Source organism: Bos grunniens, chromosome 29, assembly GCF_055505025.1.
Source record: "Bos grunniens cultivar Pamir isolate PY7600 chromosome 29, Bosgru_T2T1.0, whole genome shotgun sequence".
Classification (NCBI taxonomy): Eukaryota; Metazoa; Chordata; class Mammalia; order Artiodactyla; family Bovidae; genus Bos; species Bos grunniens.
Window position 1 is genome coordinate 1,923,376 of NC_141193.1, and position 27,640 is coordinate 1,951,015.

Consider the following 27,640-nt stretch of genomic DNA (forward strand, 5'->3'; position numbering starts at 1 on the left):
GCAAGCTTGGCCTGTTTCCACCAGTTTGGAGGAAAGCAAGAAGCAGGAAGGCAGCAGGCACAAAGAGGAAGCGGACCTACACTCTCTGGGGACAGTGATCAGGCGACTTAATCAGAATAAAAGTTGACACTATCTTCAATAGTCAGGACATAGAAGCAACCCAAATGTCCACCTGCAGATAAATGGTGTGTGTATATATATATATACACACTATGGAATATTACTCAGCCACAAAAAGGAACAAAATAATGCTATTTGCAGCAGCATGGATGGATGTAGAGATGGTCATACTGAGTGAGGTAATTCAGACAGAGGAAAACAAATACATGAGTTGCTTTTGTGTGGAGTCTAAAATACACAAATGAGCGTATTTGCAAAAGAGAAATAGAGCCACAGGTGCAGAGAACAGAAGTATGGTGACCAGGGAGGAAGAGGGATACGCTGGGAGACTGGGATTCACACAGACACACCACTGCATTTGCTGCTGTTGCTCCGTCGCTCGGTCGCGTCTGACTCTTTGTGACCCCACGGACTGCAGCACGCCAGGCTTCCCTGTCCTTCACTATCTCCCAGGCTTTGGTAAAATTTATGTCCATTGAGTCGGTGACGCTATCTAACCATCTCATCTTCTGTGGCCCCCTTCTCCTCCTGCCCTCAGTCTTTCCCAGAATCAGGGTCTTGCCCAGTGAGTCAGCTCTTCACATCAGGTGGCCAAAGTATTGGAGCTTCAGCCTCAGTCCTTGCAATGAATATTCAGGACTGACTTCCTTCAGGATCGATCAGCTTGATCTTGCTGTCCAAGGGGCTCTCTCAAGAGTCTTCTCCAACAACACATTTCATATACAAAATAGATAACTAATAAGATAATAATAATATAAAATAGATAACTAATAATGAGTATAGCACAGGAAACTCTACTCAAAACTCTGTAATGAACTATATGGGAAAAGAGTCTGAAAGGGGGGGCACGTGTATACGTGAAACCGGTGCACTGCGCAGCACACCGCAGCCGACACAGCACCGCACACAGAGCAGCTCAGCTCAGCTCGGTCGCTCAGTCGTGTCCGACTCTGCGACCCCACGGACTGCAGCAAACCAGGCTTCCCGTCCATCACCAACTCCCAGAACTCACTCAAACTCACGTCCATCAAGCCAGTGATGCCATCCAGCCATCTCATCCTCTGTCGTCCCCTTCTCCTCCTGCCCCCAATCCCTCCCAGCATCAGGGTCTTTTCCAGTGAGTCGGTTCTTCTCATCAGGTGGCCAAAGAATCAGAGTTTCACCTTTAGCATCAGTCCTTCCAAAGAAATCCCAGGATTGATCTCCTTCAGAATGGGCTGGTTGCATCTCTTGGCAGTCCAAGGGACTCTCAAGAGTCTTCTCCAACACCACAGTTCAAAAGCATCAGTTCTTTGGCCCTCAGCTTTCTTTTGGTCCAGCTCTCACATCCATACATGACTACTGGAAAAACCACAGCTTTGACTAGATGGACCTTTGTTGGCAAAGTAATGTCTGTGCTTTTTAATATGCTGTCTAGGTTGGTCATAGCTTTTCTTCCAAGGAGCAAGAGTCTTTTAAATTCATGGCTGCAGTCACCATCTGCAGTGATTTGGGAGCCCCCCCAAAATGAAGTCAGCCACTGTTTCCCCATCTATTTGCCATAAAGTGATGGGAGCAGATGCCATGATCTTAGTTTTCTGAATGTTGACTTTTAAGCCAGCTTTTTCACTCTCCTCTTTCACCTTCATCAAAGGCTCTCTAGTTCTTCTTCACTTTCTGCCATAAGGGTGCTGTCATCTGTGTATCTGAGATTATTTATATTTCTCCCAGCAATCTTGATTTCAGCTTGTGCTTCATCCAGCCCAGCATTTCTCATGATGTACTCTGCATATAAGTTAAATAAGCAGGGTTACAATATACAGCCTTAACATACTCCTTTCCCAATTTGGAACCAGTCTGTGGTTCCATGTCCAGTTCTAACTGTTGCTTCTTAACCTGCATACAGGTTTCTCAGGAGGCAGGTCAGGTCGTCTGGTATTCCCATCTCTTTCAGAATTTTCCACAGTTTGTTGTGATCCACACAAAGGCTTTTGCATAGTCAATAAAGCAGAAGTAGATGTTTTTCTGGAACTCTTGCTTTTTCCATGATCCAGCGGATGTTGGCAATTTGATCTCTGGTTCCTCTGCCTTTTCTAAAACCAGCTTGAATATCAGGAAGTTCACGGTTCATGTATGGCTGAAGCCTGGCTTGGAGAATTTTGAGCATTACTTTACTAGCGTGTGAGATGAGTGCAATTGTGCGGTAGTTTGAGCATTCTTTGGCATTGTCTTTCTTTGGGATTGGAATGAAAACTGACTTTTTCCAGTCCTGTGGCCACTGCTGAGTTTTCCAAATTTGCTGGCATATTGAGGGCAGCACTTTCACAGCATCATCTTTTAAGATTTGAAATAGCTCAACTGGTATTCCATCACCTCCACTAGCTTTGTTCATAGTGATGCTTTCTAAGGCCCACTTGACTTCACATTCCAGGATGTCTGGCTCTAGGTGTGATCACACCATCATGATTATCTGGGTCCTGAAGATCTTTTTTGTACAGTTCTGTGTATTCTTGCCACCTCTTCTTAATACCTTCTGCTTCTGTTAGGTCCATACCATTTCTGTCCTTTATTGAGCCCATCTTTGCATGAAATTTTCCCTTGGTATCTCTAGTTTTCTTGAAGAGATCTCTAGTCTTTCCCATTCTGTTGTTTTCCTCTATTTCTTTGCATTGATCATTGAGGAAGGCTTTCTTATCTCTTCTTGCTATTCTTTGGAACCTTGCATTTAGATAGGTATATCTTTCCTTTTCTCCTTTGCCTTTAGCTTTTCTTCTTTTCTCAGCTATTTGTAAGGCCTCCTCAGACAACCATTTTGCTTTTTTGCATTTCTTTTTCTTGGGGATGGTCTTGATCCCTGCCTCCTGTACAGTGTCACAAAGCTCCGTCCATAGTTCTTCACGCATTCTGTCTATCAGATCTAAACCCTTGAGTCTATTTCTCACTTCCACTGTATAATCGTAAGGGATTTGATTTAGGTCATACCTGATGGTCTAGTGGTTTTCCCTACTTTCTTCAATTTAAGTCTGAATTTGGCAATAAGGAGTTCTTCACCTGAGCCACAGTCAGCTCCTGGTCTTGTTTTTGCTGTATATATAAATCAACTGTACTCCAAGTATAAACAAAGAAAGTAAGAGTGGACCCCAGTGTCCCTCAGCTCAGCCCTCTGCTGGGGCCCCAGAGCCTTGTGCAGAGTGGACACCAGGGTCAGGGGTGGAGAGACAGGGTCCAGGAGTCCTCAGTGCCAGAGCCCTGCGCACGGTGGGACCAACACGGGCTGGAGAAGCCAACAGTCAGAACAGCGGGTGAGAGGAGCACAGGGCCACGGGCCATGGCAGGATGATGCAGTGAGGACGTCTGGGCGGCTCTTGGGGCAGCAGCCATGCCCCCTTTACCTAGTGGTTTGTGATGTGGACATTATGCCGCAATAAGGGATGCGTCCCCTGCCTAGTATTATGAAACCAAGCCCTGTAGATGGACCCCAGTGGAGGCCACTGGGAGGAACGTCAGGGTCGATGGAATTAAGGTCGAAGTTCAGAGAAGCCTCGGGATGCTTGGACAGGCTTTATGTGACGCCACTGAGCCTCTTCCACCGGATTGTGCTGGGGGATGGGGTGGACGTGGTGTCCGGCTCGGGGATGTCTCTCCTGCCTGGTCTTGTAAAGCTCGTAACTCTGCCCTTCAAGCCGTGTTCACCAGACATGCTGAATGGGAACCAGTGAGATGACCTGAGCCACCCACCAGGGAGTAGAAGCTGGGGCGCCAGGCGGGCAGGTCCTTGAGCGATGCCCTGTGTGCAACCAAGACAGGAGCTCAGGGCAGCAGCCGTGGGCACCTCCTAGTGATGACCACCGGGACCTCAGATGAGAGAACTTCTATCTGCGTGGAGTCATCAAACACCCGCTTGCGTTTGCCTTGTTATCAGACACCCACTGGAGCTGTCCTGATGGCTGAAGGACGCAAAATGATCATGAAGGGCTTCCCTGGCAGTGCAATGGTTAAGAATCCACTTTTCAATGCTAGAGATGCCGGTTTGATCCTTGGTCTGGGAAGATCCCACAGGCCACAGGGCAACTAAGCATGTGCGCCCCAACAATTGAGGCTGAGCTCGAGAGCCCGCGAGCCGCAATGAGAGAAGTCACCGCAATGAGAAGCTGGAGCACGGCAACCAGAGAGAGGCTGGCATGCAACAACGAAGACCCAGCACAGCCCCAAAATAAAACACATGAATTTAGAAAAAAAGACCATGAAACCTGAAATCCCCCCGACGTCCAGGATGACACGGGGGGTGGAGCTCTAAGGTAGCAGAGGTGCCCCGGTGAGCTTTCTACAGGGTGGTGCCGCCTGGGGAACACAAGGCCCACCACCGCCCCCCACCCCGCACAGGGAGCCTCTGCTTCCCCGGGACTGACCTCGGGAGGAGCTGCTGGGCCGTGCTGTCCCTGGGACGCAGCCCGACTTGCAGCTCTCCCCTGGCCGACCGAAAGCAGCTTGTCTGGATGGCCCCGCTCTGGCCGAGCTGTACGCAGCTCAGCCTGGCATCGAGCAGGCTGGCATGTGCTCTCCTCGAAGCGGGGGGAAGCACCGGATGGCAGGGGAAGTCCTGACATTTGGGTTTTTACTGACATGTAGGCAAGCCAAAGACCTGACCATCTGGTCGGGCAGGAGGCCCGTGGACCTGGCCTGTTACAGGGACGTCCGTGAAGGACGCGGCCCCATGGAAATCTCTGTGGGAATCTGGGGTGCGCTCAGGTAGGCATGTCGATGCCCCTCAGCACAACCCTGTCGCAGGCTCAGAGGCGACTGGAATCAGCAAGCGGATCCCGGGTTCTCACCTGAGGCATACACCTGGGACCCCGGGGTGGGCAGACGTGGGGGCACTGCAGGGGGATGGGGTCCACAGCCTCAGAGGCACGGCACCCCGGGAAGAGACGGGGGTGTCTGATGGCCATGTGGCCAGTTCTCAGGGCTGGGGGGAGGCCCCGATGGAAGCCGGCAGGCGAGACTGAGGCTGGGAGCCCGTGGTCTGCACGGGGGTCCTGACGGGAACAGACGCTTGGCCCGGATGGTGTCTGGCTGACCCAGACACACTCAGAGCCCTGAGAAGCCGGAAGAGGTGGGTCGCGCCAATCTGGGCAGCCAACTGCCATGGCTTCCGAACGAGGAACTCTGTAGGACCCAGAATGTGCAGCCTGGGAGCGCAGATCTGAGGGACGAGGGACCAGCGGGTAGAACGCGGGAGGGGGCACGCACGTGGGGGCCAGCGGCGACCCCCCTGGACCGAGACTTCCGTCTCCCGGGTGGGTCGGGGGCAGCGAGGGCAGAGAGGACGCTGGCATCATTGTGCAATTCCCGCCGGGCTGGGGGCGGGGGGCAGGCCCTGTTCTTTCTTCCCCAAAACACTTCAGTTTTTTCCTACCTGATGCAACACCAAAAAGAGCAAGTCTGCAATGACCAGGGGCAGAAGTGGGGGGTTTCTTATGCAAGAAACGGCAACTGTGTTTTAAATTTTAATTTCACTTTTTATTGGAGTAGAATTGCTTTGCAATCTTCTGTTCGTGTCTGCTGTGCAATGAAGTGATATACACCGTATAGCTCTTCCCTCTTGGACCTCTCTCCCGCCCCACCCCCGACTGGAATTGATATAAATACACTTGCTTTTAGTCACTAAGTCCTGTCCGACTCTTTTGTGACCCCACGCACTACAATGCGTAAACAGGTAACTGGTGGGAAGCCGGCCGTGTAACACGGGGGTCAGCCCAGCGCCCTGTGCTGACCCACAGGCCGGGGATGTAACTGTGGTTTTAAACCTGAACGCCTCCGGGCCTAAAGCGGCCAGTGGAGCTGTGCTGCCCCGCTTGGCAAACCTGGGCTGACAGCAGATGTGGCTAGCCCGGCACTCGCCCAGAGAGGGGTGGACTGAGGGGAGGCATTCTCGGGGCTCCTATTCCAGCTGAAATCTAGACCAGCTCGTCCGGGAACCAGGGAGAGAAGGAACAGCAGCTGGGGGCAACGGGATGAACCCGCAGGTCCTGGGATGTGAGAAAGGAAACCAGTGTTACGCCAACACCCGAGAGAGGCTCAGGGCCGGCGACGCTGGTCCTCGTTTCAGCTTCACCAGAGGCCTGAGAGGTCAGGCCGCCGGGCCAAGGCCAGTCCTGCTTTGCAGCCTGACCAGATGGGCCTGCGGGCCTGAGGAGCCTCGCCCTGGGGGACGTTCCCACCCGACGTGACAATGCACTGCGCTGATTCTAGCGAGGCGCACAAACCGTGTGAATTTTACCATCGTTTTGCTGGAAGGGATCCTGTCGGTGACCCGAGAGTGGCCTGTGATACAAGAAAAAAACAAATATTTGGCCTTTGTTCTGGCCCTTGACACACAGTCGCTAGAGTCCGTGGTATCTCTTGGGACGTCCCTAGCTGTCCAGTGGCTAGGACTCTGCACGTCCGCTGCAGAGGATGCGGTTCCATCCCTGGTCAGGAAACTAAGATCCCGTATCCTGCACAGAGTGGCAAAAAAAAAAAAAAAGGAGTTAATTAAATAAGACCCTTTCATCTGTGAAGTAATGAGCATGCTTCGTGAGCTGAGGGGACGACAGGTGTCTGGGGGCCCCAGGTCCTTTCAGGACGAGCGCTGGTCTCCGAAAGGACCCGGCGTGATTAGAGGGTTGGCCCTGGCAGCCCCGCCCCTTGACCCCTGGGCGGGGAGAGCGGCTGGGGGCTCAGTCCTGCGGCCGGGGTGTGGATGGGGGCCCCGTGGAGGGGCCAGGAGGGCCGTGTCCCCAGGAGGCCACGGACGCTCCATGGGCTCCCCTCCCTCCCCTCCTCCCCCGAGCACCGCATCCATCCGGCTGTTCCCGAGTTGTGTCTTTTTTAATAAACAGGTGCTAGTGAGTGAAGCCCCTTCCTGGGTTCTGTGAGCCGTCCTAGGAAACAATCAAAGCTGGGGGGTGGGGTTGGGAACCCCCTATTCACCGTCATAGTTGGAGGCGGTCTGGACTCGGTACAGGTGTGGGGACCGTCTTGTGGGGCTGAGTCCTTAACCTGGGGGTCTGAGTAAACCAGGCTGACGCTGTCAGAATAGACTTGGACCCCCCCCCAACTGGGGTCCAGAGACTCAGAAAAGTGGATGTGGTGTTGGAACAGCCCCCTCCCCCAACCAGGGGCTGCGACAAGCAACGCTGCTACGGACATCTGTGCGCACTGTCTTGAGTGGGCGTAAATTTTCAGTTCTTTTGGAGAAATGCCCCAGAGTGTAATTGCTGGGTTGTGTGATACTCGCATGCTTAGTTTTACTGAAATGAATAAAAAGCCGCACGGTAGTCAAATGCGCTCTCACCATCCTTTTAATCTCCCGCTGAATCTGTTCGTAGGCCCCTTTCGCTTTCCTGATGCTTTTTCATTGGTTTCGTCTTTTCGTGATCCAACTTGCCAGACTTTGATCATCATGTCCATCTTTCCAGGCAAGCCAGGGGCTGCGGTCCCTCCCGCACCCGCCCCGTCCCACCTTGTTACCTCTTGCTGTTGCTGGGCATTGCTATCGGCCATTCATTGCTTGGGGTAAAGGCTTTAAATTCTCTTGTTCCTGACTCCTGGCCTCCTGAGTCCTCGCCTTCACAGAGACGGTCCCGTGGGTGAGAGTGCAGGGCGGGCTCCAGGCCCCGCGTCCGTGCCAGGGAGGCTGGCCCTGCGTCCTGCCCACATGACCGTCGGCACCCCCTCCCCCTGCCTGGGGTCAGCCGGGGACGCTCACCCCACTGCGGGCTCCGGGGACAGGCCTGGGCCCTGGGCCGCATTCCCACACACAGTCTGGAGTCTGGTCTCTGGCTGCCCTTCCTCCACCGACAGAGGGGCCTGGTGGGGCCGCAGTCCACGGGGTCGCAAAGAGTCGGGCACGACAGCACTCACAGAAACGCAGCCACATGCGGCCCTGCTAACGGGCCAGTGCCCCGGCCTTCCTCACACCCGCATCTCCCCACAGGGGCTCCTTGCAGAGTCTCGAGGGCGGCAGACAGACCTGCAGACAGACGGGCAGGCAGCCCGTGCTCAGAGGCTCTGCTGGGCTCCACCCCCGGAGCCTCTTCCTTCCCGGTGGGCATCTGCCGGCCTCTCGGCTCTTCAGCACCGACCAGTAAGCCCCCCAGCCCCGGATCACCCCGGCGGGTGAAGGCGGTGCACTGGTGGCCATGGCCTGCTGGGACCCTGGGGGTGCTGCTGTCCGTCTTGTCACCTGCACACTGACACACCTTCCGTATGTGCAAAAACACGGCCCAGTTTCACAAATGTGGACAGGACGCAGAGGCGGGGCCGCCCCCTCAGCGCCCTCGGCCCCTGTGCTCCGGGGGCCGTATGGGTCCCTGAAGTCACTTGGTGCCCGCCCTCCCCTCCAGGTGCTGACCGGCTCCTGTCCCGGGGGCGCACAGGCTGTGCTTCGGGGGACACAGACGACACGGGCCCGTAGCAGGCGGGGACAGCCCCCCTCCCGATCTGCGGCTCTCACACGGGGCAGGGCAGTGGGGCCGGAAGCCTGATGCACACAGTCGGGGGCAGCCCTGGGGTCCTGGCTGGTGGCAGGAAGGGGCAACCTCTGAGGAGCCCCCACCAGGGGTTCCCCCCCCTACACTCTGTACCGTGGCCCACAGAGGCCCCGGCGCCTCTCCAGACGGTCAGAGTGACCCAGGAGGACAAACACTCGGGCGCTCAGACCAGGGGGCTTTCAAGTCCACATCATGCAGGAGGGGGACAGGTGGGCACCAGTGGCTTCTGCCCTCCTGGCCCGAGAGAACGGAAAGCCCCCAGTCCAGGGACAAGCGCAGCAAGGGAGGCCCCGGTCCTGGCTCAGGGGCCCTGCAAGGCCTCAGGGGCTGTGGTCACGCAGCAGCCCCGCAGCCAGGCCCCAGGTGTCCGCACCCGAGACCTCACCCTTCCCTGAGGGCTGTCGAGCACCTCCGAGCAGCTCTGGGGACGGCGAGGCTGGGGGTCTTGTCTGAGCCAACACATCTGGGGGCTCAAGGACCTCAGGGGGCAAGGTCTGAGAAGCCCCCGGGGACTGAAGCCTGCTTTGCGGGTCCCTCACATCCCCATCCCCACAGCAAGCGGCTGGGCAAGGACCCCTTGCCACCCACTGGCAGCTTCAGGGAACACCCCCCCCACACCCAGGCCCAAGTCTCTTCCAGGCTGCAAGGATCCTGACACAAAGAGGCTGGAGTTGGGTGGGGGCCCCGGCGGCACCAGAGAACAGCCACTGGGCTGCTCAGGATCAGAACCCCGGACCCGCCGGCTGCTGCCTGTGTCCTGCCCTCAGCCTCAGAGCTGAAGGCTCCAGTAAAGCTGGGACTGGGGTCCCCCAAGCCCCGCCCCCCCCAGGCGGCCTGGTGCCCAAGTGGCAGCAGCTCCGGGCCGTGAGCTCACTCTCGAGTCCAGCACGTGTGGCCCAGCCTGGGGGTTCCTTCACAGCCTCCACGGAGGGGGCCCAGGGTCCCCAGGGTCAGTCCTGACCCCGCACACCAGCTTGGAGGCCACGGTCTGTCTCACTCCCGTGCACTCAGCCGGGCCCCCCTCTGCCCACGGCACCAAAGCCCACAGAGCCCACGCAGGCACCAGGGCCCAGCTCAGAGCCGGCAACACCAGCAGTGACGGAGGAAGACCCGCCAGGGACGTGGAGGAAGGAAGACAGGGCTGGGGTGGGCCCATGGTGGGTGCTGCGGGGGTCTCAGCCCAGCTGGTGGGCAAGCTCCAGGCTGAGGCCCAAAAGGCCAGGGGAGAAGAGTGTGAGTGTGTGTGTGCACGTTGGCGTGCGTGTGTGAACACACGTGTGTGTGCACGTCAGTGGGCTGCATGTGTGCACACAGGCATGTATGCACACGGGGTGTGCATGGGTACGTGTGGCTTTGTATGCATATGTGTGGACATATGGCTATGCTTGCATGTGTATGTGCGTGTTGAGGAGGGTGGCGTTCCAAGCAGAGGAAACCAAATGTCCAGCTGCTGGGAGGTGTGGGGCCCTGTGCCAGGAACGAGCACGCCTGAACGTCCAGTCCGGGGAGGGGTGGCGGGTCAGCTGTGGCCTCAGACTGGAGGAGTGTGAGGCTGTGACAAAAGGAGGACGGACAGGAGACACGGGTGTGCACGGCGCCCTCTCCCTTCCAGGCTGGTGCAGGTGGGCGGGCGGGACATACACACCCCACCACCCAGGCCTGGCCCTCCCGCCCCCTTGCCCACAACCCCAAAGGCCACCTGTCCCGTCGGCCAAGCTGCAGGTGGAGGACGGCTGCCAACCCACGTCAGATGTGCCACCAGCTGCTGACACAGCCTTGAGTGCGTGTGGGGCCGTGTGCACTCCCACTTCTCTGCCCTGGCAGCAGCCACCTGGGCCCTCAGGCTCGATACACAGGTCTGAACCTTCCTCTGACCTTTGCTCCGCTTGCCCCAGCTCAGACGTTCTCCTGGGCCTCTGTTACCAAGCTTTGACTTTGCCAAGTTCTGAATTTCTGAATATGTTTTCATATTCACTTTCCTTTCTGCAACGTGTGCTCATATTCATTTTCATTTCTGTTTGCAGAGTGGACCTTCTTGATCCCACCTCTTCCTCGAACACACAAGGCCAACAGCAAGCAACACACACAGCACCCTAATACACACACACAGCGACCAACACACACACACAGCACCCTAACACACACGCAGCATTCTGTTTCCAACTTTCACCCTTGGCTTTTGGCTCAGTCTCCTCGCGGTCCACTTGCAAAGTGACCACGAAGTGTTCTTTACTCAATGCCCCGGCATCACGTGAACCATAGCTCCAGCCTCTGCTCTCACAGCCACTGTAACTGAGCAGGACCCGAGGGGGCTTCCCACAACAGAACCCCCCCCACCCCGCCAATGTCCTCCACCTGCCTTTTATCTGTAGAGAAACTTTAGTCAAAGGATAAATTTAATCAGAGAAACGAGAAAATGTAGAAACAAAGAAAAAAGTCAAATAAGACAAAATAATAATAGTTTAGCCACTAAACAGAGTCAAGGACCTTTAGTTCCTCCTCCAGGGCTGAGCCATATCCTTTGAGCTGTTTTGCAGATACTGAGCTTCCCTGTGGCTCAGATGGTAAAGAATCCACCTGCAACACAGGAGACCTGGGTTCAATCTCTGGGTCGGGAAGATCCCCTGAAGAAGGAAATGGCAACCCACTTCAGTATTCTTGCCTGGAGAATTCCATGGACAGAGGAGTCTGGCGGGCTACAGTCCAAGGAATCACAAAGAGTCGGACACAACAGAGTGACTAAACCCACAAGCCCCCACCAGGTGGAGGAAGTTAATTGTGTGCTGCCCACCTGCATGGAGACCCCAGACCCGTTGGAACCAAAAGGTTGATGATGCTGACTCCCAGTTACCTCACCACCAACCAATCGGAAGAGTATCCACAAGCGATCACCCTCCCCACAATCCCCTCCCTCACCCTGGAACCCTCCGGGGACTTCGGCCTTTTGAGCACCAGCCGCCTGTACTCCTTGCTTGGAGCCTGCAATAGCCTCCGCTCTTTCCTCCACCATGACTCAGTGTGCATAGACTGGCCGGACTGCACACAGGCAGGTGGACGCAGGTCTGGTTTGGTAACACCAGCAGCCTGTCTGCTAAGCCGGGGCCACGTCATCTCAGGTCACGTCATCTCAGGTCTGGAGCCTATTTGTCACCACAGCACAACCTGGCCTACGTGACTAATACGGGAAAAGGTTTTGACTGTTGTCACAGCAGAACACTAAAATGAGCAACTACCCAACAGGTCGCCCGGACGCCAGGTGGCGCGCTCTGCAGCGCCTGAAGCAGGGCTCAGACTGCCTGGGCTCACGGCCCTGTCCGGGCATTGGCTGCTGTCCCCAGACCTGGCTCCATGCCACCTGTGCCTCATCCTTGAGAAGGCTGGCCTGGCTGCGTCATCTTGATGAGAACAAGAGTGAGTCATATGACTAAGACTAGAGTCAACGGCAAAACTCCCCAGCGACAGTGGGCAGGCACCCCCAGGTCCCACAGCAGAAGTGTGTGCACAGGCAAGACTGAGGGTGTCCCCAGGTCCCACAGCAGAAGTGTGGGCACAGACAAGGCTGAGGGTCTGGGGACACCAACACGATGCCAACTTTTCAAGTCAAAAGCTGCAGGACCAAGAGGAGGCACATGCCAACCTGACATGTCACCAGCTGGTGGCCTGGACCTGGCATGGCCATAGCCACAGGTAGGGCAGGCGGGGATGTGTTCTGTGTGTGAGAAGTCATCTGGTGGGCAGGCGGCCCTGTGGGAAGAGGTAAGGCTAGGTGCTGGGCAAACAGAAAGACTGCCATCCCCCACATCCAATACGGGCACTTGGGGTCACGTGACTGTGTTCTGACCAGTGGGATTGCAGGGGGAGGGAAGCAAGCTACTTCCCACCTGGTCCCCCCTTTCAAGGTGACCTTGGAGGCCACAAGTTTCCAAAAAACAGAAGATGAGGAAGAGCTGGTGGAGAGATCTGACAGAATGTGGTCCACTGGAGACGGGAATGGCAAACCACTTCAGTATTCTTGCCTTGAGAACCCCATGAACAGTATGAAAAGGCATAATGATAGGATACTGAAAGAGAAACTCCCCAGGTCAGTAGGTGCCCAATATGCTACTGGAGATCAGTGGAGAAATAACTCCAGAAAGAATGAAAGGATGGAGCCAAAGCAAAAACAATACCCAGCTGTGGATGTGACTGGTGATAGAAGCAAGGTCCGATGCTGTAAAGAGCAATATTGCATAGGAACCTGGAATGTCAGGTCCATGAATCAAGGCAAATTGGAAGTGGTCAAACAAGAGATGGCAAGAGTGAATGTCGACATTCTAGGAATCAGCGAACTGAAATGGACTGGAATGGGTGAATTTAACTCAGATGACCATTAAATCTACTATTGTGGGCAGGAACCCCTCAGAAGAAATGGAGTAGCCATCATGGTCAACAAAAGAGTCCGAAATGCAGTACTTGGATGCAATCTCAAAAACAACAGAATGATCTCTGTTCGTTTCCAAGGCAAACCATTCAATATCACAGTAATCCAAGTCTATGCCCCAACCAGTAACACTGAAGAAGCTGAAGTTGAAAGGTTCTATGAAGACCTACAAGACCTTTTAGAACTAACACCCAAAAAAGATGTCCTTTTCATTATAGGTGACGGGAATGCAAAAGTAGGAAGTCAAGAAACACCTGGAGTAACAGGCAAATTTGGCCTTGGAATACAGAATGAAGCAGGGCAAAGGCTAATAGAGTTTTGCCAAGAAAATGCACTGGTCATAACAAACACTCTCTTCCAACAACACAAGAGAAGACTCTATACATGGACATCACCAGATGGTCAACACCGAAATCAGATTAATTATATTCTTTGCAGCCAAAGATGGAGAAGCTCTATACAGTCACCAAAAACAAGACCAGGAGCTGACTGTGGCTCAGACCATGAATTCCTTATTGCCCAATTCAGACTGAAATTGAAGAAAGTAGGGAAAACCACTAGACCATTCAGGTATGACCTAAATCAAATCCCTTCTGATTATACAGTGGAAGTGAGAAATAGATTTAAGGGCCTAGATCTGATAGATAGAGTGCCTGATGAACTATGGAATGAGGTTCGTGACACTGTACAGGAAACAGGGATCAAGACCATCCCCATGGAAAAGAAATGCAAAAAAAGCAAAATGGCTGTCTGGGGAGGCCTTACAAATAGCTGTGAAAAGAAGAGAAGCGAAGAGCAAAGGAGAAAAGGAAAGATATAAACATCTGAATGCAGAGTTCCAAAGAATAGCAAGAAGAGATAAGAAAGCCTTCTTCAGCGATCAATGCAAAGAAATAGAGGAAAACAACAGAATGGGAAAGACTAGAGATCTCTTCGAGAAAATCAGAGATACCAAAGGAACATTTCATGCAAAGATGGGCTCGATAAAGGACAGAAATGGTATGGACCTAACAGAAGCAGAAGATATTAAGAAGAGATGGCAAGAATACACAGAAGAACTATACAAAAAAGATCTTCAGGACCCAGATAATCATGATGGTGTGATCACTCACCCAGAGCCAGACATTCTGGAATGTGAAGTCAAGTGGGCCTTAGAAAGCATCACTACGAACAAAGCTAGTGGAGGTGATGGAATTCCAGTTGAGCTATTCCAAATCCTGAAAGATGATGCTGTGAAAGTGCTGCACTCAATATGCCAGCAAATTTGGAAAACTCAGCAGTGGCCACAAGACTGGAAAAGGCAGTTTTCATTCCAATCCCAAAGAAAGGCAACGCCAAAGAATGCTCAAACTACCACACAATTGCACTCATCTCACACGCTAGTAAAATAATGCTCAAAATTCTCCAAGCCAGGCTTCAGCAGTACGTGAACCGTGAACTTCCTGATGCTCAAGGTGGTTTTAGAAAAGGCAGAGGAACCAGAGATCAAATTGCCAACATCCGCTGGATCATGGAAAAAGCAAGAGAGTTCCAGAAAAACATCTATTTCTGCTTTATTGACTATGCCAAAGCCTTTGACTGTGTGGATCACAATAAACTGTGGACAATTCTGAAAGAGATGGGAATACCAGACCACCTGATCTGCCTGTTGAGAAATTTGTATGCAGGTCAGGAAGCAACAGTTAGAACTGGACATGGAACAACAGACTGGTTCCAAATAGGAAAAGGAATACGTCAAGGCTGTATATTGTCACCCTGCTTATTTAACTTATATGCAGAGTACATCATGAGAAATGCTGGACTGGAAGAAACACAAGCTGGAATCAAGATTGCCGGGAGAAATATCAACAACCTCAGATATGCAGATGACACCACCCTTATGGCAGAAAGTGAAGAGCAACTAAAAAGCCTCTTGATGAAAGTGAAGTGGAGAGTGAAAAAGTTGGCTTAAAGCTCAAAATTCAGAAAACGAAGATCATGGCATCCAGTCCCATCACTTCATGGGAAATAGATGGGGAAACAGTGGAAACAGTGTCAGACTTTATTTTCTGGGGCTCCAAAATCACTGCAGATGGTGACTGTAGCCATGAATTTAAATGACGCTTACTCCTTGGAAGGAAAGTTATGACCAAGCTAGATAGCATGTTCAAAAGCAGAGACATTACTTTGCCAACAAAGGTCCGTCTAGTCAAGGCTATGGTTTTTCCTGTGGTCATGTACGGATGTGAGAGTTGGACTGTGAAGAAACCTGAGTGCCAAAGAACTGATGCTTTTGAACGGTGGTGTTGAAGAATCTTGAGAGTCCCTTAGACTGCAAGGAGATCCAACCAGTCCATTCTGAAGGAGATCAGCCCTGGGATTTCTTTGGAAGGAATGATGCTAAAGCTGAAACTCCAGTACTTTGGCCACCTAATGCGAAGAGTTGACTCATCGGAAAAGTGCCGTGACTCGGATTTAACCTGGCTGAAACAACCTCTGCGTGGAATAGGCCAAGCACAGCAGGAGCCCAACTCAGCGAAACTCCCGCGCTAGAAGCGGAAGGCGAAGAAACCCAGCGCAGGGGAAGGCCCATCGTGCTGGAAACCGGGACAGTGAAAAACGAACTCAGCAGAAAGCTCACGTGGCCCAGTCTCAGATTCCAGAAGGCCTCTGGTTAAGGTAAGAGGTCCTCGCTCCTATGGCTGGAGGGACCTTTACAATCTCTCGTTTCTTGTTTCCTCGAACCTCCCGCTAACAGGCGGGCGGCAGGGGCACAATTGAGAGACTCTGGAGAGGCTGCTCCTCAGCATGTCCCAAAGGCGCTATCTGCTGAGCCCCAGTAGCTGTTACCCAAGCCGGTGGGGGTTCTTCTGTCCTTTCTCTTCTCTGTGCCAAAGATCAGACCAATGAAACTGTGAGCACCGGTCAGATATTTAGCAAATCTTCCGGCGGGCTATGAAGGGGATTCCTTGGTACGTTTTCCCCACTGCTTTTTCCTCCTGTCCTTCAGCTCTCTCCCGGGACTCAAGCCCGGTCAAAACTAGTGAAACTCAGGCTCTGATGCCTCATTGCAAAAATTCATTGAGAGACAAAGTGATAAGAGGTGGATTTGTTAGGATCCAGAGAGAAGCCACCCTTCAGGGTGTGAACCATTGCAAGGGCAAGGGCTGGGGCCATGGAATTAGGCCTGGCTAGGTTTTGAGAGGGGATGGAATTCATATGCTAATGAGCGAGAGGACCATCCCAGCCATTGGGGAACCACCCACTCCTCCCTCTTCTGACCTTGTGCCTTGGAGCTGTCCTGCCACCTCTGGGTGTGTCTGTTGGCTTATAGATTAAGGTTTACTTGAATTTGACTTGTCATCTTGGACCCAACTGATTTTAATTGGTTTACATTATACCCTTGTGCTATGTCATTCTTTTCAAAGGTTGTGCTCTGCCCCCTTCCTTCCTGTTTCATGCTCTTTTCCTGAGCCCCATTCAGACCCACAAGGTTTCTACAATCTTCTGGAGAGACAACCAGAAAATAGCTGGCCTTGGGAGGGAAATACTCTATAATATCCAACCCCCTAATCCTACCCAATACTGGGCACACTGGAGATCTTGGGGACGCCCAAACTCCAGTCCGGAGGGTCCCAGGAGGTCATCACGCCTTGACCTGCCTAGGGATCGGTCTTCGAGAGGTTGTCACGCCTCAACCTGTTCGGGGATCCTCTAGTCCCAGGGGTCCAAGGAGGCCGTCACGCCTCGACCTGCCCAGGGACCCAATCCTCGGGAAGCCGTCATGCCTCGACCTGCCCGGGGATTCGATCTCTAGGAGGCTGTCACGCCTCAGCCTGCCTGGGGATCTGCACCCTGACCCGGGGACGCCTGGCTCTCAGGTTGCAACAGTTCTGGGTAGGATAAGCTTCAGAAAGACTCACCCCTAAGGAAGTCCACCCATGGAAACATAAAAAGAGCCTATTACTTGCGGGACTGTGCCCAGTCTCAGCAATAACTCAGGAGCCCAATGAGAACCCCACTGCCTTTCTGGAGAGGCTAAAGAGGCACTCCAGAAGTTTACCAACCTGGATTTAGACTCTTACAAGGGACGGGTGATTTTAAAGGACAAATTCCTGTCCCAGTGTGCATCAGATATCAGAATTAAGTTACAGCAGCTACAACAGCAGGACCCTGCTGCCTCTTTAGATGAGATGGTCCAGACAGCCACCAATACCTTTTATAACAGAGAACAGGAGAAGGAGGCCAAGGCCCAGGAGAAGGAGAGAAAGAAAGAGACAAGGCATGTCCAGATGCTGGCTGCCCTCCAGAGAAGCCCTATTGCAAACCCCGAGTCCTTGAAGGACAAGGCACGAGACAGATGCCTGATCTGTAGACAGGCGGGGCATTGGGCCAAAGAGTGTCCAAACCGTGACAAGTCTCCTAGAACGGCTTGCCACAAATGCCATCGACTGGGACATTGGGCGGCACTCTGCCCTCGGGACCCAAGAGCCTCAAGGTCAAGCGCCAAGCCTACCCTCACGATGGTTCAAGAGGACTGAAGTGGCCCGCTCCAGCCAGCCTGCTGTCACAGATAACCATCACGGGCTGGAGCCAAGGGTGCAACTGATGTGGCAGGTAGGTCCGAGAATTTCTTGGTTGACACAGGGGCTCCCTACTCTGTCTTGATCTCCTACTCGGGAGCCTTCTCCTCCCAAACCTGTACCGTTTTGGGTGCTACAGGAAAAGCAACTACTAAAAGATTCACCCGAGCACTTCTTTGTTGCTGGGATGGACAAATATTTTCCCACCAGTTTCTGGTGGTCCCTGAGTGTCCTACTCCCTTGTTGGGAAGAGATACACTCACTAAACTGGGGACCACCCTTGTGATGGGAAGTTTTCCAGCCCCTAGAGCTCTACAGCTCCTGGTTACTACTGAAGAACCCAATACACCTTCAATAGAGAGGGATCAAAAACTATGGGAAGACAAAATCAACCCCCAGGTGTGGGACCAGGGGATTCCTGGACGAGCCCACCAAGCTGAACCGGTCATCATTGTCCTCCGAGATCCCACTCAGTTTCCTAACCGGAAACAATACCCTCTCAAAAGAGAGGCTCGGGAGGGACTACAGCCTTTAATAAATAAATTCCTTGCTTGTGGGCTACTGGTCCCCACCAGTTCGCCATGTAACACCCCAATCCTCTCAGTAAAGAAAAAAGACGGAACCTGGCGACTGGTTCAAGATCTCCGGATCATAAATGAAGCTGTCGTCCCCCTCCATCCCACAGTACCCAATCCCTATGTAATCTTGGGAGAAATCCCACCCAGTGCCAAGTGGTTTATAGTCTTGGATCTCAAAGATGCATTTTTTTGCATACCACTGGCTAAAGAATCTCAATACCTCTTTGCCTTTGAGTGGGAGGCCCCAGGAGAAAAACACCAACAGATGACTTGGACAGTATTACCTCAGGGGTTCAGAGATAGCCCCCACTTGTTTGGACAGCCCATAGCCAGGATCTCCTAGATCTGGACCTGGGACCTAATGGGAAAATATTACAATACGTAGATGACCTACTGATCTGCTCTCCAGATGAGAAAAGCGCCCAACAACATGCAATTCAGGTTCTAAACTTCTTGGCAGAAAGGGGATATAAAGTCTCCCGTGCTAAGGCACAGATGGTCGAGACAAAGGCCACTTACCTGGGAGTTCAGATTACACACGGGTCCAGGAGGCTGTCCTCTGATCGGGTACACGGAATCCTCCAGTTGCCCTCCCCTACGACTTGAAAACAACTGCGAGCTTTCCTGGGGCTAACTGGTTATTGTAGAATCTGGATATCCAACTATGGTCTAATTGCCCCGCCCTTATATGAAAGCTTAAAGGGACGAGATGATTCAATCCCACTGATGTGGGGAACGCCTCAAAAGGAGGCAGAGGCTACACTAAAACAGGTCTTAACTCAGGCACCTGCCTTGAGGTTGCCAGACCCAGAAAAAGCATTCCAAGTTTATGTCCATGAAAGAGAGGGAACAGCCTTGGGAGTGTTAACTCAGAGGTTGGGATCTGAGCCCCAGCCTGTAGCTTACTTATCCAAGAGGCTTGATCCAACTTCCCGAGGTTGGCCTCCCTGCCTTCGAAATCTTGCAGCTATTGCAATCATGATAGAAGATGCTTTAAAACTCTCCTTTGGGGGCAAACTAACAATTTTTACCAGCCACCAAGTAAAACAACTCCTAAATGGGAGAGGCCACTTATGGATGTCTGATCAAAGAATCCTCAGATATCAAGTCATGCTGATGGAAAATCCAGGCCTCACTATATCCCCCTGTGAGGTTCTTAACCCAGCCCCCCTCCTCCCTACCCCCGAGGGCTCTCTCCCCTTTCACTCTTGTCTAGAAACCTTGGACCACTGGACAAAACCCTGCAAGGGATTGTCAGAAGATCCTCTGACCAATCCTGAGGAAGTCTGGCACACTGATGGGAGCAGCTTTGTCTTGGATGGAAAAAGAGGAGCCGGGTATGCAGTCGTCTCCAATTTTGAGACCATAGAAGCTAAGCCTCTGCCACCAGATACTTCAGCCCAATTAGCTGAGCTCGTAGCCCTGACTCGAGCTTTAGAGCTGGGAAACGGAAAAAGAACAGCCATTTACACTGACTCCAAGTATGCCTTTCTGGTGCTACATGCACATGCGGCTGTTTGGAAAGAAAGGGGCCACTTGACCACCCAAGGGTCCCCAATCAAATATGGTGATCAAATCCTTAGGCTCTTGGAGGCGGTCCACCTGCCCACTGAGGTTTCAGTCTCCCACTGTAAAGGACACCAAAAAGGGAGCACGGAAGTGGCACGACGGAACCAAGCAGCTGGTCAGGCAGCTAGGAGAGCAGCATTACAGAACCATGACCTAATAGGGATTGCCACCTTAGTTCCACAGACTAGTCTGCCAGAAACTCCTTCATATACTGAAGGTGAGACTCTTAAAGCTAAGAGTGAGGGCTTTCAAGAGGATCATACGGGGTGGTTCCGAAAGGAGGGACTCCTTTTCCTGCCTGGAAGCCTCCAATGTAAGCTGGTTAACTCCTTACATGCCACCACTCATTTAGGAGAAAAGGCCCTCCAGAGATGACTAGAAAGGTCCTTCAGAGGAACAGGCCTCCAAATTACTATAAGGCAAGTAGTCTTCTCTTGTCCCACTTGCCAATTAAACAACCCCCAAGGAGCTCGAAGACCCCAGCTGGCCCAGCCCATCCAACGGCATGGGACCTACCCAGGAGAGGACTGGCAGATGGACTTCACCCAGATGCCAGTTTCTCAAGGGTATAAATACCTATTAGTCATGATAGAAACATTCACAGGATGGATTGAAGGCTTTCCCACCTGGACTGAGAAGGCCAAGGAGATGGTAAAAAAACTGCTCCATGAAATCATTCCAAGATTTGGTCTTCCCAGGTCATTCCAAAGTGACAATGGGACATCATTTCCTTCTAAGGTCACCCAAGGGGTCTCAAAAGCATTGGGCATTACTTATTATCTCCACTGTGCCTGGAGGCCTCAATCTTCAGGAAAAGTAGAAAGAGCCAATCAATTCTTAAAATCAGCGATAAAAAAGATAACCCAGGAGACCTCCCTGGGATGGAAGGAGGCTTTACCAATAGCTCTCCTCCGCACCCGCATTGCCCCTAAGGAACAGGTTGGTCTTAGTCCTTATGAGATGCTATATGGGAGACCTTTTGTTTATGTCAATGACCTCTTCCTAGATCCAGAGGCTCAGACCCTCCGGTCTTATACCATGGCCACTGGGCAATTCCACCAGGATATACGCTTGTGGGGTATGAACCAGGACCCAAAAGATTATCTAAAGAGTCACCACTATATGCTCCAGGAACTCAAGTCCTAATTAAAGTCTGGAAAGATGGGTCCCCAAAGGCTCAACTCCAGCCCACATGGAAGGGCCCCTACCCTGTAATACTTTCTACCCCCACAGCAGTCAAGGTACCAGGACGTGACTCCTGGATTCACTATTCACGAGTCAAGCTGTGGAAGAAAACAGAAGAGGACACTCAATACACCTCTGAGTCCCTGGGAGATCTCAGATACCTATTCAGAAGCACCAAGGAGTGTCATTCTAATGAACATCCCCAAAATCTGGTTTCTGGGGATAAGATTTCTCAGGATAACTCTAAGGAGCCAACACAGCTTGACAGAGACTGTACTCCAAAACAGACAGGAGATAGATCTTCTGATCCCTGAGCAAGGAGGGACTTGAGCCATCCTGGCGATGTGCATTTAAAATTGACCAGTGTCCCTACTAGTCCTCGTTATGCTATATCGATGATGCCTATGATTATTCCATGTACTGTCAATCGTCTAACCTGTTTTGTCTCTGCCCAGGTCAACCAGCTACAACATGCAGTGCCAGTTCAACAAAGATATAAAACTACAGCTGACCACGGAAGATATCACACACCCTTGGACACCGCTATAAGGACTCTGAGGATTGAGACTAGCAAGAGGGGGAGGCCCAATACCCCTCGCTGCCCCAGTTCAGCAGGAAGTAGCCAGAAAGACCTCGACGCCCCTATTCCCAAAGAATTGGGCCTCCCATCTCTTGAGGGGGGAATGTTAGATAGGCAGAATAGGGAAAAGGAGTCCAAAATGGTGGTGGCTAAAAGACAAGGAAGGTCAAAGGAAGGTCCGAGGACCAGAGTGAAGACTTAAGGCAGAACAAACAGCACTCCTGGCTAAGCCCAGTTTGCATAGGGCAGGCCCAGGTGGAGGGAAAAACATATAAAAGGAGGAGCCAAAGTGCTTTCTCAGGGACTCTCTCTCCCGCGTGCGTGCGCACGCGCGCGCTCTCTCTCTCTCTCTCCCCCCGCCACCTCCTTCCCCACGCACTCCTCCACTCTGTTCTCTTTGAGTCTTGGATTCTCCTGCTATCTTCTAAATACAATGGAGCTGTAACACTGATTTGCCTAAGAGCTGTAGCATGGTTTGTCCAAGACCCAAGAGCTGTGACACACCGAGGGCTTTAATGTCCGTCGCTCCAAATCTTTGTTGTGACGAGACAAAGAACTGAGGAACATACACTCACGTGACAGTCATGTATGGATGTGAGAGTTGGACTGTGAAGAAGGCTGAGTGCCGAAGAATTGATGCTTTTGGAGGTGACCCTCCTCCCTCCTGGCTGGTCTCAGGCTCTGGCCCCAGCTGACTGCTCCTGTGGAAATTGGAATGAGGATGAACTCCAGGCAGCTGGAAAAGTACCAGGCCACCCTGGAAGGGCTGCTGCGCGAAGTGCTGCCACCCTCCCAGAACGCCCAGTGACAGGCCACTCAGGGGAGAAGGTGGACAGAACTTGGATCCCCTCCACCCAGAGAGGCCCCAGAAATGTGCACAGCTCATCCACTGTTTAAAAAAAAAAAAGAATAGATGCTTTTGAACTGTGGTGTTGGAGAAGACTCTTGAGAGTCCCTTGGACTGCAAGGAGATCCAACAAGTCCATTCTGAAGGAGATCAGCCCTGGGATTTCTTTGGAAGGAATGATGCTAAAGCTGAAACTCCAGTACTTTGGCCACCTCATGCAAAGAGTTGACTCATTGGAAAAGACTCTGATGCTGGGAGGGATTGGGGGCAGGAGGAGAAGAGGACGACAGAGGATGAGATGGCTGGATGGCATCACTGACTCGATGGACGTGAGTCTGAGTGAACTCCGGGAGTTGGTGATGGACAGGGAGGCCTGGCGTGCTGCGATTCATGGGGTCGCAAAGAGTCGGACACAACTGAGTGACTGATCTGATCTGATCTGATCTAACCCATGTAAGACTGTGTGTGGGAGGAAGGAAAGGAATGAGAGCTTAGGGTGACTTTGTTACTGCAACAGAATCTAGCTTCAGAGTGGTGGCTGGACCAGCAAGCAGCACCTGAACGGGGTGGAAATTCAGATCCTCATGGCACCCGCACCCCCCTGCCCCTGATGACCTCATGACTCAGAAACACTAGGCTGGGGCCCAGCAATTGTGTTCGGACAAAGTCCCCCCACTAGGGGAATGTGATGTCCACCGAAACCCCACCCCGTAGACCCCACGGGGATCCTGGGCATGGAAGTCTTTCAGACAGTTGCTAATCAGGGAAGGGCAGGGATGTGGAGACAAGGGAGGAGCAGCCGAGATACAATAGTGAAGGCTTGAGCAGGGTCCTGGTTCCACCTGAAGAGATACACAGAAGAGGATCTTTGACCTCTTAAACCCCAAACAAATGGCAGATGTTAGCATCTTCATTCCAGAGAAGGCTGCAGTTTGATAACCTTGAGAACCAGAGAGGCTCATCGGGAGACCCACCGGTACCTGTGCTCAGCTTCCTCAGTCGTGTCTGACTGTGTGACCCTGTGGACCGCAGCCCAGCAGGCTCCTCTGTCCATGGGATTTTCCAGGCAGGAACACTGGAGGGGATTGCCATGCCCTCCTCCAGGGGATCTTCCTGACCCAGGGATCAAACCTGCATCTCCTGCGTTGGCAGGCAGATTCTCCCACTTGAGTGCGGGGCCTGCACACAGCCTGATCCTTGTTAGCAACCCTGCCTTTGAACCATCACTATCAAATTCCTCATCAATTTGCCCCAGGGTGGGGGCACACAGGTTTCAGGGCAGGAGCCCATGTGTCCCCCTCTGCCTGCTAAAGCTATTCTTTTCTACTTCACCCAAAACTCTATCTCTGGGGTTCAATTTGGGACCAGTGCACAGAGGCAGAGCTTTCGGTATCAACAGGAGCAAGGGCAGGATTAGCGTGAAGGATGGGTGTTCTAGGCTGGTGACTAAGACGTGAAGACAGGAAACGGCAGGAGAGTAGGTGACAACGCAGATGTGAGATGAACTCAAGGCAGGCTGGAAGGACGGACGTGGGGAGCGGGCTGGAAGGACGGACGTGGGGAGCGGGCTGGAAGGACGGACGTGGGGAGCGGGCTGGAAGGACGGACGTGGGGAGCGGGCTGGAAGGACGGACGTGGGGAGCTGGGGTCCTCAGCCTCAGGTGAGGCAGGGCCAAGGCTGACGAGATCCAAGGGGCAACAGTGGGCTCTCACAAGCGGGGCTACGGTCACTGGAGACGGGCGGCCGTGGTGTTGTGCGTTGTCCTGAACTCAGATTGGGATTTGAACCCATAAGGCTGGGACTCAAACATGGCCCAAACTCGTCCTTTAACTGAGATCTCACACCTGGTTTCAGGAGTTAATGCAGCTTGGGTTCTTGATCTCTCATCTCAGAAAGAATTCAGTGAGAGATGAAGTAGGAAATCGATTTATTCAAAAAGAAACACTCTCCACTGGCAGAGTGTGGGCCATCTCAGAAGGTGAGAGTGGCCTCGAAATATGCAGTGGCTGGCTTTTATGGGCTGGGTGATTTCATGGAGTAGTAATAAGGGGTGGGGATTATTCTAACTATTTGGGGGAAACAGTGGAGATTTCCAGGAAATGGGCCGCAGCCCACGTTTCGGTCTTTGATGATTGATGTCAGAACTGTCAGGGCACCCGTGGGCATGCCGCTGGCTTGCTGAGGGCCACAGTGAGTGTGCACTGTGACAGTGTGCACTGTGACTGTACACCAAGGGAACGCGTGTGTGTGTGCCACAGTGAGTGTGCACTGTGACTGTACACCACAGGAACGTGTGTGTGTCTGCACACATATGAGATGAAGTGAAGTGAAAGTCCTTCAGTCGTGTCCGACTCTGTACAGTCCATGGAATTCCTAGACCAGAATACTGGAGTGGGTACCCTCTCCCTTCTCCAGGGGACCTTCCCAAACCAGGGACTGAATCCAGGTCTCCTGCATTGCAGGCAGATTCTTTACCAGCCGAGCCACAAGGGAAGCCCTCTGTGTGTGTGTGTGTGTGTGTGTGTATATATATATGTATATACACATATATGTTTTATATATGTGTGTGTGTGTGTGTGTATATACACCAAGGGAACATTTTATGCAAAGATGGTCACAATAAAGGACAGAAATGGTATGGACCTAACAGAAGCAGAAGATATTAAGAAGAGGTGGCAAGAATACACAGAAGAACTATACAAAAAAGATCTTCATGACCCAGATAATCATGATGGTGTGATCACTCACCTAGAGTCAGACATCCTGGAATGCAAAGTCAAGTGGGCCTTAGAAAGCATCACTATGAACAAAGCTGATGGAGGTGATGCAATTCTAGCTGAGCTATTTCAAATCCTAAATCCTAAAAGATGATGCTGTTAAAGTGCTGCTCAATATGCCAGCAAATTTGGAAAACTCAGCAGTGGCCACAGGACTGGAAAAGGTCAGTTTTCACTCCAATCCCAAAGAAAGGCAATGCCAGAGAATTTTCAAACCACCGCACAATTGTGCTCATTTCACATGCTAGCAAAGTGATGCTCCAAATCCTTCAAGCCAAGCTTCAACAGTATGTGAATCAAGAACTCCCAGATGTTCAAGCTGGATTTAGAAAAGGCAGATGAACCAGAGATTAGATCAAATTGCCAACAGCCATTGGATCATAGAAAAAGCAGGAGAATCCCAGAAAAACATCTACTTCTGCTTCATTGACTACACTAAAGCCTTTGACTGTGTGGATCACAATAAACTGAAAAATTCTTAAAGGGATGGGAATACCAGACCACCTGACCGACCTCCTGTGAAAACTGTATGCAGGTCAGGAAGCAGCAGTTAGACCTGGACATGGAACAGCAGACTGGTTCCAGATTGGGAAAGGAGTACGTCAAAGCTGTATATTGTCACCCTGTTTATTTAACTTATATGCAGAGTACATCATGAGAAATGCCAGGCTGCAAGAAGCACACTGGAATCAAGATTGCCAGGAGAAACATAAATAATCTGAGATATGCAGAAGAAACCACCCCAGTGGCAGAAAGCAAAGAGCAACCAAAGAATCTCTTGATGAAGGTAAAAGAGGAGAGTGAGAAAGCTGGCTTAACATACAACATTACAAAAGACAAAATTCATGGCATCCAGTTCCATCACTTCATGGCAAATAGATGGGTAAACAATGGAAACAGTGACAGACTTTATTTTCTTGGGCTCCAAAATCACTGCAGATGGTGACTGCAGCCATGAAGTTGAAGCAAGACACTTGCTCCTTGGAAGAAAAGCTATGACAAACCTAGTCAGCAGATTAAAAAGCAGAGACATTACTTTGCCAACAAAAATCCATATAGTCAAAGTTATGGTTTTTTCCAGTAGTCATGTATGGATGTGAGAATTGGACCATAAAGAAGGCTGAGCACCTAAGAATTGATACTTATGAACAGTTGTGTTGGAGAAGACTCTTGAGAGTCCCTTGGACTGTGTCAACTACAAATTGGCACTTACTAAGAGCATCGCCAACAGCTAAACAACAAAGATACTTGCCATCTGACTCTCCGGAGATTACACCCCATGCTGCGATGGCTGCTGACCTTCAGCAACCCCTGAGTGAGTTCAGGGTGGGTGGAGGCCGTCTGTGCTCCAGGGAATCTGGTGGGACAGGTCTTTAGACAGTGGATGTTTTTAGGAACAGATTTTATGATCTCAATCCTTGCATCTCCTCATATCTAGAGAAGCCCTAAGTCCCTTCATGGTGACCTCAGAGCCTCACAACTAACAAAACACCTTTTGTAAAATGAGCGCTTCATGGTATTGAGCTCCCCCTTCTCCAAGACCGTATGTATTGTCTTTCCCCCACTGCTGCTTTGCAGCAGGCTCTCAGAGCTCTCTGAGATGCTGTCCCTGGGCTGCAGTCCTAATTTTGCCCCAAATAGAACTCAACACACAACGCTCAAGTTGTATATTTTTTTCAGTCGACAACTGCAAGGTGATCAAGCCAGTCAGTCCTGAAGGAAATCAGGCCTGGAGTTCATTGAAAGGACTGATGCTGAAACTGAAGCTCCAGTACTTCGGCCACCTGATGAGAAGAACTGACTCATTGGAAAAGACCCTGCTGCTGGGAAAGATTGAGGGCAGGGGGAGAAGGGGATGACAGAGGATGAGACGGTTGGATGGCATCACTCGCTCAATAGACATGAGTCTGAGAAAACTCCAGGAGATGGTGAAGGACAGAAAAGCCTGACGTGCTGCAGTCCATGGCGTCACAAAGAGTCGGACACGACTGAGCGACTGAACAACAACAGTACTGAGACTCAAGGTCTAGTGGAGGTCAGCCCGTCCACCATCCTGGACCCACCTGGTTCTAGCCCGTCTCTGCCGCGCCCTCGGGCTCGGCCATTCTTTCAGAGGCTGTGCCCTGTCCACTTCCCTCCTGTCTCAGCCCCACCTGGGACGGACATGGGGCTTGGCTGGGAAGAGTCCCACAGGCCAGTCCCCTCCAGATCCACACACCTGGCTCCAGGGATGGCAGGGCAGACCTCTGCTGACGTCAGGCTCCTGTAGCAGAAGACACAGCGTAGGAATCAGGGTTCCGATGACAAGGAACTGGCTCACACCATCGGGAAGGCTGGGCAGCCCCGGGACCTGCAGTCAGCGCGTGGGACCTGGAGAACAGAAGGTATCAGTTCTAGTCCAAAAGCCAGTGGGCTCGGGTCTGCAGGAGGGCCCACACTGCAGCCTGAGTCTGAAGGCAGGGAAAGACTGTCCCTGTGTCCGGGCTCC

The 27,640-nt window shown here is 52.1% G+C and overlaps 1 long non-coding RNA gene across 5 annotated transcripts; it reads right to left on the reverse strand.

Annotated features, from left to right (window-relative positions):
- Nucleotides 1-5,597: 5,597 nt before the first annotated feature.
- Nucleotides 5,598-27,522, reverse strand: LOC147341695 (uncharacterized). Of its 5 annotated transcripts, none has more exons than XR_015157612.1 (4): nucleotides 27,371-27,522; nucleotides 22,103-22,228; nucleotides 7,850-8,113; nucleotides 5,598-6,596 (listed from the first exon to the last, which is right to left on the reverse strand). It is a non-coding gene; the product is annotated as an uncharacterized LOC147341695 (long non-coding RNA). The 5 variants fall into 5 exon arrangements; XR_015157610.1 differs by having other exon boundaries at nucleotides 6,464-6,596; nucleotides 7,436-8,113; XR_015157609.1 differs by lacking the exon at nucleotides 7,850-8,113.
- Nucleotides 27,523-27,640: the final 118 nt, after the last annotated feature.